A 16,776-nucleotide genomic window follows, 5' to 3' on the forward strand; every position below is an offset into this window, starting at 1 on the left:
GCAGCGAACATAGTGAGGGTAGAGCAATTAGTAATTGTAATGAGAGGTGACTATAAGGAGTTACATAATTGTGAGCTGTTTAAGTATATTGCCACACTCAAAATGGAAGATTTATGAATTATTAGTGACATAGAAGATGAATTATGTGCCTCACTCAGGATTCATTCATGTCTGGTGCTACAAGTGGCCCCTATCAGCCCCTGTCATCACCAATAAATATTAGTGCTGGCGCAGGCATCCATATGACCAACTACTGAAAAACAAGCAAACAGGCAAACTTCGTGATGGAAGGATAGCTGCCCTTTGGGGATTGCTCCTTTGGACTAGTGACCTCAGGAAGTAATCTGTTTTTGATCCTGCCTCTTTAATTTATGTGCCTTTTCGCCCTACCTGATCATTATCTAGTGGAGCTGGCCACCACGGACACTCAGGTGGGGTGACTTGTTGACTGATGGAAGAAGCAGCAAGGGGAGAATGGATGTTCTCCCTGCTACTCCTTGTTTGAGGGCAACTGAGGTTTCCTTTAGACCCTGAGGAGTCCTTCTGGGATAGTTTGTTCCCTTAGGAAGGGCCTCGGGTTTTTGTGGCATGGTCTTTATTTAGAGACAACAGCTCTGAGCAATTAGAACTGACAGTGTAACAGCCAATAGGTAATGGATTCTTGGCAAGAAATCGACACCCTTAGGGTGATGGTTCTCCAAGTGGGCTCTGGAAGCACCATATCAGCATCATCTGGGAATTTATGAGAAATTCACACTCAGGCCCCTCCTGGCAACTTGTTAGAAATGTCCATTCTCAGGACTCAACCCAGACCTACTGACTTGGAAACTTGGGGGGTTTTAGCAAGCTGGTTAGGTGAGCCTGATGCATGCTGAAGTTTGAGTATCACTGTTTTAGAGGGTGCTAAGTGAGTTATGCAATCCACACAGCATCCCTATGCAGTAGAATGATTTTAAAAAGTCTCAATTTGGTAGAGGAGGAAAGAGACAAAGGAATACTCCCAGTGTTTCCCAGCAGCAGAGCTGGGATTTGAACCAGATATGCTGATTGAAGGCCCAAGATCTTCACCACGACACTGAGATGTGTGGACAGTAATAAGGGAGATATGGAGGACAAGCTTGAGACATAATGAGGAGCCGGGATGATTTTTATTCAAATGTCGTTTCCCAGCTTGGAACAGTGTGCTGCAGCCTGTCCCTACTGGCTCGCAAGAACCAATCGTGAACATCTGCTCTTCCCAACTGTGAGTTCAGTGGTGTCAAGTTGGTGGCTTGAAATTGGCCGCAGTGGGAATATTTACAGCATAGAAACTATCAGGAGCTGCCAATCAGGGCTCCCCAACTCCCAGTCCAGCAGCCAGTTGTTACACATTTATTGGCACTCCACTGCCTAAGTGTATTCTTAGTAATTATATATTCTTAGTAACATTACATACCAATTATACAGGTTAATTTAAAGCCAGCACCATTGGTGGATTCATTGGTATTTTAGCCATACCTATATTTTGTCATGTCTACAATGTTTCTTTGACAACATGAAAAGTCTAGAACTTTACAATGACACGGGAACTTGAAGTTTATCTTTCAATTCTTTGAGTTAAAAAAAAAAAAAAAAGGTCAGAGTAATCAGTTGTTTTGGAGGAGCTCCAGGATTTTAGACATCACTTCTGGGCCCTTTTGGTACCCACTGGGCTGAGGCGGGGGTGCCTACAGCTGGTCCAGGCCTGAGAGGCAGCAGCTGGTGGAAAACTTAGTGAGGAGGACAGAGTGGGAATTCCCTTCTCTGACCTGGCAAGAGTGTGGGAGAGATGGTGTCGTGGGTTCCCTGCTTCTGGGACAGGGTAATGAATTGAAATGTCAACACAGAGCCTTCTCTGAACTTCTGTCTCAGAGGGATTCATGTAGGAACAACTGAGGATTTGAGATTTCAGGGTTCCCAGGCCAGGGGGGCCAGGGCTTTCTGTAGTTTCCTGCCAGCTTCTCATTCCATCTCTGTCTTGGATGACAGGTTACAGTACTCACAGGCCGATGGGGTGTCCCTCTCCCCAGCCGGTATCAGGAATGAATTAGTATGTTTCCCTCTTGTAAGTGATCCTCTTTTTGAGTAAACATCCCCTGGGTTTCTGTGATGTGTAACTAATGGAGTGCTAAACTCTCAGGGCTGGTTTAAGACTCAGAGCACACACGTGTTGCCAATCCATCATGCTCCTAATACTAATTAACATAGCAGGGACACAATAAAGCCACAGATCCTGCCCACATTACCTGGCTTGGGTTACGCTCTTAGAACAATCTCACTATTGACCCAACGTGAGCACGCGTTGGGAAAAGGAGCTCCAGACCCTTCTCCCTGGCTAGACCTGCCCCACCAAATAAAAAATGCTTCTGTGCATCATCATAACTGAGGTGCCCACTGTCCACTTGGTGTTTTGGCTTCAGGGATGGTGCCCGAGTTAAGAGAGTGGCGGGGTGGAGCTCACCAGCCATGCCTGACTGGGCATCACAAGTATTTCTTTAACACACTGGGCTACTGTTCAGACTGGAATTTCAGGCCTTGCCTGGATCACCGTTCTAAAGGAAGCCTCTCAGGAAGACTTCCTGTCTGATTGAGCGCTGGTTCACCTGCACACTGCAAAGAGCATTTATCCCTCACCTAAAGTCCGCCAAACAGGAAGGCGTCTCTATCTTGACTGGGTGTTGGTTACACGGGCATACCCATTTATCAGAAATCATTGAATTGTACACTTAATACCTGTGCATTTCACTGTATATACTTTCTCCCTCAATGAAAAAAGCGTTAAACATTACCCATTGCAGTTACCTGTCTGAATGAATTAGGAGTTTCTGAATGTCTTATAGTCAAAACAAGATGTAGAAAACAGATGCTAAGGTTAATATGAAAATAGGTACCCATAACCTTGTATGTTAAATCTGGTGGTCATTATTCTCTAATGGCATTATTCTCATTAATTGAAAGGATTCTGAGTGTAAACTTATAAAATAAATTATTTGAAAAAAAGTAAAAGGAAGGGCATGTTTAAAGCCCATTCCTGGTGGAGCCTCCTGTTCTAGCAGTGGTTAGTACATAAAATATTAAAAATTCCTGCTTTTGAGGCCTCTCATAAAGGGGTGATCCAAGGGAAACATGATAAAGTGTTTGTAGTCTGGTGTTGAAATGCTTAGCAAACAAATCCTGCATAAGGCAGCATCCAGCTAAGCCCCTCTTTCCTCAGTTTCCATGATTTAAAGACCACCGGCTGGGCTGGGCTGAGAGAAGTGCAGCCCAGCAGCGTAGGCTCCCCACTCCTGTTTCAATCAGGTGGCTCAGAATTTAACTTCCACGTGGCAGCCTTCTAGGATGTTTTCTTTTGTGGAATAGGGTTCTTACGCTAAAATATGTTTGAAAATCACTAGCGTAAAATGATTTCTAAGGTCTCTCCCAATTCTCAATTTAATGTATTTATCATCTACAGCGTAATAAGGAGATGTGCTCGTATGAGTACACATCTCATGTGAGATGTTCTTTATTATCTCTCCAGAATCAACAAATGTGTTCATGTTGAAGTGTACCTAACATATAGTGTAGAAAAAGTAATAGTTATGTATAATGCAAGATATTGCAGTGTTTTTCTAAAAACCACATATACTGAAGTTACACGAAATAGAAAATGATAACTATACATAATCTAGAATATTATAATATTTAAAAAATTACATATGACAAATAGTTCCATAAAAGTAGGAGAAAAATTTTAAATACTTTTAAGAGTTGTGTTGCATGGAAAGAGAAAGATGACCTAAAAATGGTTTGTTTGTGTTTCTCCCTGCCTAAACATTTTCAAAGATAAGGTTGTTGGTAGATAATGGCTTCTGTTTCACATATTCTTAGCCTACGGATTTGTTTATTTAACTGTCCAACAAGTAAATACATCAAAAGAATATTAAAACAAGCCAATAATAAACCTTAGGAAAAAAGACAAAACACACAAATAAACCATGTCACACTGTCAGGTTCATGAGCTAATGTGATATATAGATGATGTATTACAGAATTGTACACTTGAAACCTATGTAACTTTACTAACCATTGTCACCCCAATAAATTTTAATTAAAAAAAAAGAAAAACTCATCATAGAGACAGTAGCCATCAGTTTAATAAATAAACCATCAGATTAAGAATAGCAGTGTCAAGCACATTGACAATTTGATAATTAGCTAATTGTTGAGGTCTTTGATCCAGCTGTGGGATTACACTAAAATATAGCTTCATTAACCGTCATGTGGTTGATAAACCACCCAATAATTGAATTTATACTTCTCTTAAATATTAGCATTATAGGGGCTTTCTATTGGGTTCTCAGTCTGGATACTCCTATAGTTAAGTAGAGAATAAGCAGAATTTTTATCTGCTAAATATAGAGTTTGATGTTTCTTGCAATTTCAGTTCTTTTTTTTTAGATCAGGTAAGGTGCCTTTTTCTAAACATGATGTTCTCCCACTTAACTCTGGTATAAAGCATGTTGTTTCACCTGCACACCCGTGGTAGACATCACTAATCGATCACTCTGCTCTTTCCTGCCTGGCCTCAGAATCCTTTTCATGGTGCAGTGTTACTGGCAGTCATAACTGCCAATCTGAGTTGGTACTGGAACTGAAACCCGTGTGCCATCTTGCCTCTGACCACTGCCGCTTATTGATTCAAGGATCCAGTTGGCTGGTGGGTCCCTCTCTTTGCAGTGACAATATCCCGGACTCATTTTTTGCTTCTGAGCGTCCCCATCAATAGCTCCTCTTTTTACATATCCTGATACACTGAGTCTAGACGTTTATCTGACTGGCAGAATTTTTGATGATTCTAAAATGAAAAAAAAAAAAATAATTTATTGGATAGCAAAAAGAATTTGTTACCTAGTGGGTCTTTCAGTTACTAAGTCAGAGCCAGAAAAATTCCCTGGATATCATGGCTCTTACAGACTATTTGAGTCAATGGTTCTTAATCTACAATTGGCATCAAAGTGCCTGGTTTCCACTTCACATTTGCGGATTCAGCACCTGCGGGATGCTGGCCTGGGCATAAATTATAAAAACTAGGGGCAAGGGGGAGCCAAAATCTCACAGATGGTTTCCATCTGTTACGGAAGTTGAGAACCTTTGCTCCCGGGGTAGGTACAGTGTTTTCCCCTTTGAGTGCTGTGGAGGCTAGTGGAGAGGCTGCAGTAACAGGGTGCTGGGGCCTGGATGCTGAGGGGTTGTACATATGTATAGGGCTCTTGCTCTCAGGCCTCCATACAACTTAGTGCCATGAGAGAGTTGCTAACAACACATTCATGGCAGCTGTTTATCACCTATCTATGTAGTGCCACTTGCCAACAATGTATATCCAGATTCTCAAATGTTCGGGACAGTGAAAGGGTACACTCATACAGGTGACATTGACTTTTATTCACAAGTCATCTGTACTCAAGTGTATATACTCTAACGTATATTTGAGATTTTTGCCATTTCCATGTACAGTATTAAGAGAATGGACTCCAGAGTTAGAGCTACCTAGGTTTAATTCTAGGCCCGTCACTAATTAATCAGATGTATGACCTTGGGCAAGTTCCTTAACTCTGTAAGTCTAAAAAATGGACACAATGCTGACTCAGAACACTGTTTTGAGAAATGAATTCGGTAATCTATTCATGAATCTGGCCCACATGGGTGTTCTATAAATGTAGTAGTGTTTTTATTTTACACAAATAGCTTGAGTGCTGGTCTGATCTTAGACACTGGTATCCATGCTGAATGATACAAACTGCCTTAATGCTTTATAATTTTGTTCACTTAGGTTCCCCATTTCCCTCAGAGTGAAGGCCCAGGTCCTCTAGGCTCTGTTTGATGTGTCCCTCCTCACCCCTCAAACACTCTTTCACCATGCTGTCTCCCTTACTTATTCTGATATAGTGGCATCTGCCACTTCTTGTTCCTTAAACATGCCAAGCACGTTCCTACCTCAGGGCCTTTGCACTTGTCGTTTTCTCTGGCTGGAATATTCTTCCATCAGATAGCAACACCTCATGCAGGTCTCTGCCCAAATGTCCCTTATTTGTGAGGTCACTGTATATAAAATAGCACCCTATCCAGCCACTCCTTTTCCTTCTTAGGTATTTTTTTTTATGGCACTCATCACCATCTGACATATTATGTCTTTTCTTATTTATTTGTTATTGTCTGTCTTCCTTACATGAGGCCAGGAGATTTTGTTTTGTTCAATGCTGTGTTCTCAGAGCTTAAAACTGGGTTCAACACATAAAAGCACTAAATAAATGTCTGTTAACTTAATGAAGGAAAGACCTTTATCTGTCACTCACAAATGAACAACTTAGTCATTTAATCAACAGATATCCATTGACCACATATTTTCTTTCAGGTATCATTCTAGGTGCTATTAGGAAACATGAAGACTTTTAAGATATGGTGGCTACTCTTAAGGACCTCATAGCCTAGATTTTGAAAAGTGACTTAGACCAAAGTGATAAAAACTAAATAAAACAATATAGAGATAACTAAAAATGCAAGATAGTAGATTATAAAGACCATAGACATTGAGATAAATCAGAGGTCAATGGAGAAGGGTATTTCTTGGATGGGGTGGGACAGAGAAGGTTTTTCATAAAACTTGAGACGGAACAAATCCTTAAGCGATGGTAGATTGTGATCAGATTGTGATCAACAGGGAACTGAGGGGCTGGCAGCAGAGAAAGATACAGAGGAGGTGTCAGTAAAGACCTGCAGGTATGTAGAAGGCATTGGGTAGCTCAGTGTAGGTGGATTCTGAGTGGGAATTGAGGTTGCAGATAGCTTTGCAGGCTGGACAAGAGTTAGGGCTGGGGACACTGGACTGGGCAATTGTGTTGGGGAGTGGTAGCGTTGGCGAGTGGACCACAGTGATGTTGTGTGATGATTTATCTGCTGATACATGTAGGAGCACTGAGTTTGGAGAGGCCTGCCAACAGAGCAGGCTATGGAGACAGACCAGGCTGAGGGCATGGGAGACTGGCTCACATACCAGAGATGAAGGCTGGTCTTGAAAATAAACTCTTGATTACACTGAGTCTGGTTAGAGACCTTGGCCTAGGACTATCAAGGCCTAATGTCGCTTTTTATCTTTTTTATATTAACATTTAGTTTTTTTTGTCATTTCATGGCCCATGAGCCCCTTTTAAACTAGGTAAGAAGGGTGAAACCTAGTTTTTAAAAACCTTTCTCAACCCCTGTTTTAAAATTGGGTTGCAGAGGGGCAGGAGACTTGAGTCCAGGGCTTTTATCAACATTTAAAATATAAACATTATAAATATTAATTTTGATGTTTCATCATGTTTTATAAACATTAATTACATCAGAATGCATGTTTAGCAAGATTAGCTCTCTTTACCTGCCCATTCCCAGTCCCAAGTGCCCAGGGATGGAGATTTGGGCTCCCTCCTGTAAACTTTTTTGACGGTTGGAAACCAGTGCTGGCGAATGTGTTTTGCTCAGACACAGCTCCACTGGCCAGGCGAAACAATGGAGTGAAATGTTTTGCTGGTCTCTGAGGCCCTATCAGGTCAATGGACTACTGCTTATGCCTGTAAGAATTGTCTGTTCTGTCTGTCTAGAGACACGGCCTGCTTCCCTACTCCCTGAACCCAAGTGATAGAGGCAGAGTGGTTTCAGTCTCTGATTACTTAGCTTGTTGTCTCAACTGTCCTCTGGGGGTGCTTTTGGTAACAGCCTATGCGATGGATGTGCATTTCACTTCTCAAACACATTAGAATGATCTAGTTACGACTTTGGAATCTGGGAGAACCATCAAATGTGGACTTAAAATTCTTCTTATAATTTCATAGACAGTTGAATTAAAAAAAACAAAACCGCACTGCATACAACAAAGGAAGGAAGCATCTTCAGTGTTTTTCACTCTTAAGGAGATCGGGTAATAAGAGCATAAGTAAGAGTGAAAAAATGCATTCATAAAAACGCATCTTAAAACCCATTAAGATCTGCTTTCGCAGCGGCAATACATGGCAGAGTATTATGGGTAGCTTTTCCCTCTCTTCTGGTTTTGCTGTGAGCAGCTGCCCAACATTTCAACATGACTTTACTGAAGTTTAGCAGGGCTGACTTGGATTGAGATTAATTACCTCTTGGTTGGATGGGACTCAAATGAAGGTAGGACTGGGACCTGGGTCCCTGAGGATGCTTATCAAATAACACAGTAGCATAAAGCAAGTGGCTCACGTGAAAAATCCCTTGCCTGTCACTCCTGAATAACTCTAGTGTGCATGATAAATTGCACTCCCAACTTCCTTTGTTAGAATATTGTAATTATTGAATAATTTAAAAGTAGCCTATTTTGGCTGTTTTCATTTAAAATTTTACAAACAATGAATAAGAAACAGACATGAAATGCTTAGCACCACTAAGATAAGTCTTATCCTCCAAACCAGGCATGACAGACTTTGTATTTTTCATATCAATTTAATTCGTTTTATAGTTTTTAGAGAAACTAATTTTACAGCTGAAGTAAAAGGTAATTATACTTCTAGATAGCTTTTAAAAATTCTATTTCTTATTTGTATCAAGTATGAGAAATTTGGTTAGTAAAACTTTAATGCTTTATAAACATACAGGGAAAAAAAATGTGAGAGTAATTTCATTATGATGTAAATTTACCAAAATTTCTAGATAAAATTCCACACTTAAGAATTAATATCTTCCCCCAAAATATCACTTATACACAATGTGGATTTTTAAGTGACTATTCGAAAATTTCCTGATGCTTTATCTTGTTTTTCTGTGTATGGCATAGAAAAATCAGTTTCTTTTGTTTGCCTTTGTTTTTTTAAGTAGAGGAGTTGTTAAAAACAACAACAGCAACAAAAAAAACCTTTCCTGTAGTAGTGATAACAAAATTACAGTTATTTGTCTGAGCCTACCAAATATGTATATCTCTACAGCAATGAATGCTTATAGTTATGGAATTTTAGGAAAACGGAAAAATTCTGTTTTGTTATAGAATCTGTAATATAACTTGATTTTTAAACCACTTTCACTAAGCATTTGGTAACTTCCAAAAGACTCGACAGGCTTCCTCATCACAGGCTAAGTGCATGGATTCTTCTCTTTCAATTTTTAATTATTGACATGCTCAAGTCTAGGTTTAAAAAACAAGTATATATACTACCCACATGAACTATTACTAAGAATTAGTTTTCTTGAACTTTCTGTAAAAATATTGTTTTGGTTGAGCTGAGTTTATGCATGAAAAATTTCACCTCAGAAGGATATTTTGGAAAAGAGTGAAAACAGGGCTTTGAGTGAATGTGTGTGTGTGTGTGTGTGTGTGTGTGTGTGTGTGTGTGTGTGTGTAACTGTAAGTGGAGGGTGAAAAGGTTGTAATTGACAGGTTCCTTCTGTGATGCAAAAATCACCATTACAGTTATATTCAACTACACTCAATTAAGCAGTTACTCTACTTGTGTCTTGAATTGAAAAACATTTGAAATTCAGGAACTGTGATCCCAGAGCCAGAAAGGAAAATTAAAACGTGTTAAGCGAGGAAATTCATTGGTTTTTAAAATGTTTTATCTTCAGTCAGGAACAGACATCTTAGAAAGACTTTTTAAAAAAAGTGTTATAAAACACCAACAATCCATAGGGACAAATAATAATAATAGTAATAGTAATAATAAAAACATTTCAGTGAAACTCTGCATCTGGTTGACATTTAAATAAAGCTGCCAGAGTACAAACAAATTTCAGGACAACAACTCTAGTGACATATTTTTAAAAGAGAGTGCAGGAAAAAAATGTTTGGCTGGGCAGATATTGACACCACATGTAAGGGAACCATCAATATTTATTACATTATAGATTTGCCAAATGACGCGTGGCATCTGGGAATACTGTAGAGAATGCTATAACTGGAATTTGATTATGTGCTTTCATATATTGGACTGTGTACTGAGGCCAGATCTAGTTCTTTTGGAAGAGATAAGTGAAATCTACCGACTTTGTAATTCTTAACTAGATGAAAGTTAAGTGTACAGATGTCTGTATGAATTGTACAAATTGGGATGAAGAAAAACTGCGGAAAAGAAAACAACAGCAACAACAAAAACTCTGCTCTTTGAGATCTTAGGAAGTTGTTAATGTCAGGCAAAGATGTCTTCGGCTCGGCTCAAGAGGCATTTTTGAGTAAAATTCTCTGAGTAGAGTGGAGTCCAATGGGTTTATAGTTCCAAACCCAGGGCTGAGGTAAGCTCTCTGCTAAAGGAACTAATTCCAGGCCCTGCAGTACAACAATCCCAACCTTTTAAGGGAGTTATTAACTACTGTGTATTTTGGAGGAAGTCCCTCAAGTTGCTTAGAAAAGCAGGCTACAGGAAATTTAGTTTCTAGATTCTAGAACCTAGAGAACTTCTGCCACCTGTGCCTCTGTCCCCAGTCTACTGGCATCAAGCCAGGTGCTCAAATGATGGGTATTTTATTGGAGTGATTTATTACAAGGTTGTGAATTCGAGAAAGTATCAGATCTGAGGCTCAAGAAATTTCATCCAATTGGTATAATTAAATCTTACCATCTCAGTCAGTGGAGCTGCAGCTTTAATTGACAGAAACGCAGTGGACTTCTGAAGCATTCCTTTGAGAAGGGAGGGCAAAAAGAATGGCCCATGACAACTGTTAAATCTGGCTAATGGACATACAGATATTATATATCCATGTGGACATATGGATAGCATGGATATTATACTAGTGAGTTAGAATGATGGATATTATACTATTTGGCCTATTTTTGTATATTGTTAAAAGTTTCCATTAATAAAAGTGTAAGTAAAAGAAAAGGAAAGAAAGCAGTACAGCTAGAAAGCAGTCTTAGCTGAGATAATAGAGTTGAAGATGAACCTATTCCTTCCTGCACAATAACACAAAGTTTCTTTGGAAGAGAAATGAGTTTGAGTCAACCTGTTTATTTAGCAAAGTTTTCTTTCTTTCTTTCTTTCTTTCTTTCTTTCTTTCTTTCTTTCTTTCTTTCTTTCTTTCTTTCTTTCTTTTCTTTCTTTTCTTTCTTTTCTTTCTTTTCTTTCTTCTTTCTTTTACCTTTCTGTATACCTCTTGCTTTTCAAAGTGAGAATAATATTTCCTTTCCAACTTTCACAGGGATAAAGAAATCTATGTAATCATTTCCATAGTTTTTGTTCCTTGGTGGCCACAAGGGAGGTAAGGCATGGGGTTTTTTATTTGGCTGGTGAAGGAATATACTGACAGCTTCATTTGAGAGACAGGCATTGCTTGCGCCGTCATTAATAAAATAGCACCTGTATTTCCCTCTGTGGCCTTTCACAGACATCATCTTTTTTGATCTTATCAACATGCTACGCAGGGCATGAAAGTGAACAAGGTAAGACAAGGGGAACCTCATTAATAATTTATCGTCAAAATGCTTTATGATTTTCAAAGAATTCCTTTTTTTTTTCATTGAACTTAGGAAACTATTGTTACAGGCAAGGGAAATATTTAGTATCCCTTTTTATAAATGAGAGGTTAAGTGACTTGTCCAAAACTTGTCAAGCAACCCAGAAATGACTTCAGTTCTCCTGTGCTTTCAGAGCCCAGTCTGGTCTACACAGCTTCCTGTAATCTTTACATGGCGTGCATTTGTCTTGGGTCATTTCCTACCACCAAATTTTAGACTTCCTATAAAATGAAATTCTGAAAATCTGTTCCTCACTGAAAACGTCCTCTGCTCCTCAGGGCACTTTCTGCATGGAGAGATTTGCCAAGTTGAAGTATGGGTGGGGAAATGGGCTGAGTACAAGAATACGGTGTGGAATAGGGGCAGCTCTGAGATAAGAGCCTGCCCACGTTGTGTTCAGGGAGATCAAGTTGGCTTCTTCTGGAAGAAAGACCTGGAGGCTTGGGAGGGCCTCGGATTGGTTTCCTGCAGCGCAGGTTGGGGAGCCCGCAGTTCGGTTCCTTCCTGTTCATTACTGCTGCTCTAGCTAACTCCTGGTGGGAAGTGTGCTGGAATGGCGTGGCTTCAAATTCAGATCTGGGTTCTGTCCACTACGGTCTTCCCTTCCTGGGCCAATGACCCTCCAAACTTCCAAATCAATCACTGTTCGCTACCAATCCCTCACGCCTCCTGGAGATGGGGGCAGGAGGTGGCAAGGATTAAATGCTCCGGGGTGCGCGGGTGCTGCTTGGTTCTGGAGACTGCACGACCCCGGGCGGGCAGGCTGCTGGGTCTCAGGCTCTACTGCTCTACTGAGCACAGGTTGGGGAGCCCGCCCCACAGCGCCCCCGCGTGGCCTCTTGCTGCAGGGAGGACGCACCAGCCACTGGTTTCAGGGAAGCTGGGTCCTCCAGCAGCTGCCCCACCAGGGTTGGCAATGCAATTGGCTGGGGACCACTAGACGCTGGGGGAGGATCAAAGCATTCTTGAGGGGCCGAAGCGCCCAGGGTTGCAGTTTTGTTAGCCTGGCCTCACCTCGTCAATAAATTTTCTGCCAAAGAAGGGGCAAGAATGGAGGGCTAATCGGGGCTTGGTGGCCAGGAGGAGGGGACGGGAGTTTCATGCACCGCACCTGCGCTCCCGCGGAGGTAAATCAGTGTGAAGCAAGTGACATCTCCCCTTGTCTGCCACCTCCGACTTGCTCATCTCCCTCCTTTAGAACACCCACCTGCTCTCAGGGGTCAACGTTTTCAAAGAGAATATATTTCCTCTGGGCTCTTCAAGTTTATGCAGCACTGTTATAAGTGGCGCCCCCTCAAGCTGGGCTTTCTTTCTCCCTGTCTCCTCTCTCCTCCCCACACATCTCCTTGGAGTAACCTTCACAGGAGCCTTTTCCATTGTCTCACCCCATATAGACATATTTTTTTTAAATAGGGGGAAGAACATTAGAGGTGATTTGGTTTGACTTCAAGTCTTTCATTTTGCAGAGTAGCCAATGAGAGCCTAAAGGAATGATGGTGAGCAAAGTGGCCTAAGATCAAGGGTTACTTTAGCTGGCAACACCGGGAATACAACAGGAGAATCCCCAGAGTCTTACTACTTTTTTTTCATCACTTATTTCATAGACGGAAAGAATCCCAGAACTCAGTCTTAGGAAGGTCAAGTGCTTTTAGAGGTGTCTGTTTTTCTGCCAGTTGGCTGCTAGACATGGGCTCACACTTCAGTTACTTGGATATATGGACAATTGCTTGCTATCCATATGAAAGCAAAGACTGAGCCAAGTACAGTTTGATCCTGTCTTATCTACTCCTTCCCAACCCCCACCCATCAGGATTGGAGCATCTGTGCTGTGCAAGTCGCTCTGTTGGAGTCTCCCTGAGGCTAGGGTAAAGCTTGAGCATATAGGGATGCTTCTGCTAGAATTTGGGAGGAATCCCTCCTGTCAGCAAGGATGCTTTTCAGAGAGACAGCAAGGAAATATTTTGGCTCTTCCCAGAGCTCAAACTCAGATCTCAGAGGGAACATATCACACAGGACAGGGGTAGGGAGGCCTGTTTAAAAAGCCTGGTAATTTTTTTTTTTGCTTAAAATCCAGCCAGAATGGACCTAATCAGAAGCCACAGGATCATGGGACCTTTGTGACTTGTGGGAACCCTCTTTGTCACCGGAGTGAATCCTCACTGGGCCTGGGCTCTAGGTAACTGTATCTTTTGTGCAATTTCCATTGATAGATGGAAATTTGATAAATTTTTTGATAGAATTTGATAGATTTTTTTTGTTTTTGTTTTCATATTACTGATTAGGATTTTGACTAGACTGGATCAATCACAGAAGTATAGAGAAGCAGATGTCACCCTTTCTTCATGCCATTGATCTTGTTACTTAAGCCATGAGTCCATCAAGTAAGAGTTAAAATTTGTTATAGTTTTTAATGTGTGTGACAGAACTTAGAGATCACTGAATTTTAGTCCTCACTTTATCATCAGGGAATCTGAGGCCCTGGAAGGTGAAAAGATTTGCCCAATGGCTTCTATACATGGGTGAAATGAGTAATTTTTACCATAGTGCCTGCCCCATCAACACTTGGTCTCCCCCTCCTTCTCTTGATTCCTCTCTACTTGGTACTTGGACTGTTGGAAAATATGAAGAGTGATTTGAGTGTGAATAAAATGTTAAACCCTGATATGGGATGGGAGTATGGGTGGACAGTTCTCAGGGTAAAGGTTTACTGTTTCAGTTAGTGCGGTTCCCTAGGGACTGCAGGGAGGCCTAGAGCAGGAGCTCTATGTGTGTGTGTGTGTGTGTGTGTGTGTGTGTGTGTGCCTGGCCTGATGTGGCAACAAGCCACATGCCCATCGATGGCTGCCTTCCATAGCAAGGACACCACCCCTGGTGTGGAACCCAGGCCCCACTACAACCCTGAGTCCCTCTCTCCCCTGACAACCATTTGGAATGGGTACTAAGAAGTCAAGGAGGCCTGCAGTTGCCTCATCTCCTCGCTGCTACATGACCCCCAAGTGAATTGAGCTATGTTTCCCGGCATGGAGGATGGAAGCTGCCTTGGGGTTGGGGTGGGTGGGCCGGCAGATCCTTCCATATGTGAGGCATGATTGCTTCACACAGCCCGGGCATCTGATCCTGCTGCAAAGGGCACTTTATTATTATTTTTAATTCTGTGAAGGCAGCGATCTGGAGGGGGAGTTACTGTGGCCCCTTTGGTCCTGCGCAGGCACTATTTAACTGTGCCTCTTCCTAGCAAGTCCCATGAACTTCTCTAAGCCTCAATTTCCCTCTCCATTTGTGAACTGAGGGGCATGCACTAAGCGCATCCCTTTTGGTGTTAAAAGCCTGTTATTTAAACCCTGCTTCCCACGGAGGAGGGATGAGAGCCCAGATCGCATTGTCTTTTTCTTCTGCTTTTTTTGGACACACAGAGCAGGGAAACAGAGAATTCTAATAGCTTCTCAGAGAACAGTTATCTCTAGCAAGCCCCCGCCCCCCAAACCCCCATTGCTTGTGACAGGTCGTATATTTGATTACGCAAAGCAAATTGGGAAATCGTATCTCTGCAATTCCATCTGGGATTATTTATTTCGCCGTGTCCAGAATCGGTCAAAATTGTGAGGCGATACAATGTTAAGAGCAGCTTTCTGTGAGCGGAGGTGGATTCGAGGTCATCTCTGGAGAAACCAGAGACATAATCGGACAGAGTAAAGCCCTTTTACAGAATTGCCTAGATGTTCCCAAAAGTCATTCAACACCCCAGGCGACTCCGGCTGGTGGTGGAGGGCAGTGTTCCAACCGGCTCTGCCTCATCTCGAAGCCTAGGAAACTGGTAATCGCGCCTCGCATTTCTCCCAGCCTCGGGCTCTCTGCAGGCTAATTCTCGGAGTGAAAATGTACAGTAACAGCTCCCAAGTATACTGAATGTTCATGTACAGGCAGTCACCCTTCCAGTGTTCTAGGGCGTCATCTCTTTTAAGGTGACTCCACTTTGCAGTTGAGGGAAGTAAGGCTCAGAGAGAGGTTAAGGGTCCTCCTCTCTACACCTCAACCAACGAGTAGCAGATCGGCATTTTAAGCTCAGTCTGTCAGTTCTGAAACCCGGGCGCTCAGCCTCCAATTCGGATTGCCTGCGTAGAGCCAGGGTCTGGAGAACCGCTCAGGGCTGCTCAACTCGGCGGCCAAGGGCTCAGTGAACCTGGCGAGAGGTGGTGGGGCCAAATTGTAGAGGCCACCCTGGAGTGGGACCACAGACCGAAGTGGTGGTATGGAAGGGAGGCAGCGCCTGCAGGGGTGATGAGGTGGGGGGACGGGCCAGCTGGGATTCACAGTAAGGAATTGGATGGGCCAGCAGGGGCCAAGGCCTGAGACCTTGAGATTTGAAACACAGGACCGCCTTTCTTTCTCTTCCTTCTTCCCTCCCTCCCTCCTTCCCTCCTTCCCTCCCTCCCTCCTTCCCTCCCTCCCTCCTTCCCTCCCTCCCTCCCTCCCTCCCTCCCTCCCTCCCTCCCTCCCTCCCTCCCTCCCTCCCTCTCTCTGTCTTTTGAGGAGTATTTGTAAGAAACAAAGTCACCCTCATCAAGAAGGAGAAGAAAAAAAAACTCCCTTCCCTTTCCTACTTTATTGTTCAGGTTCCCTAGCTTGACTCGCTAAAGGCAGGCTTTGCAAAGGGCTGGGTCTGAGCTGCAAGGAGGGGAAGAGGTATCGGTGAGAATGATTTTGGGGAAAGGGAGAGGGAAGTAGAGGGAGAGGAGGAGCGTCAGCGCTGGGCCCGCTCTGCCCCTACAGGCCGAACCCTCATAGTCAATAGCTGCCTGGCTGCTTGGTCATTTACAAGAGGGACTCCGAATTGCACTTTGTAATTTGGTGTCAGTTTACAAGCCAAAAGCACTTCTGTTTCCTCACGGAGCAGATCCTCAGCCACATCCTGACCCCTTTTAATAGAGGAACTTGGAGAAAAGAGCTGGATTCCCTGCGCTCTCGCTTATGTCTAGCTTGTGAGACACCCGGAAGCTGGACCCTCCCGGAACTGCGCACGCTGCCACCTGTGGGATAAACAAATGTTTATTGAGCTTCTACTGTGTGATGACTCTCTAACCTTATTACTGAGTCTTCACAACGACCGGACCGGCCGAGAAGGCCTCTCATACTGTTTTGCACCTGTGGCAACTAAGCCACAGAAAAGATCATTGACCAAGGTCACCTCAGTGGAACAACCAGCCTTGAGCTCAGGCTCTCTGACTCCTTTTGCTTCTGCGTATTTCATTTAGTAACCAGTTTGTGCAACTTTGGCT

Source organism: Rhinolophus sinicus, chromosome 16, assembly GCF_057876585.1.
Source record: "Rhinolophus sinicus isolate RSI-liver-muscle chromosome 16, RSI-T2T, whole genome shotgun sequence".
NCBI lineage: Eukaryota > Metazoa > Chordata > Mammalia > Chiroptera > Rhinolophidae > Rhinolophus > Rhinolophus sinicus.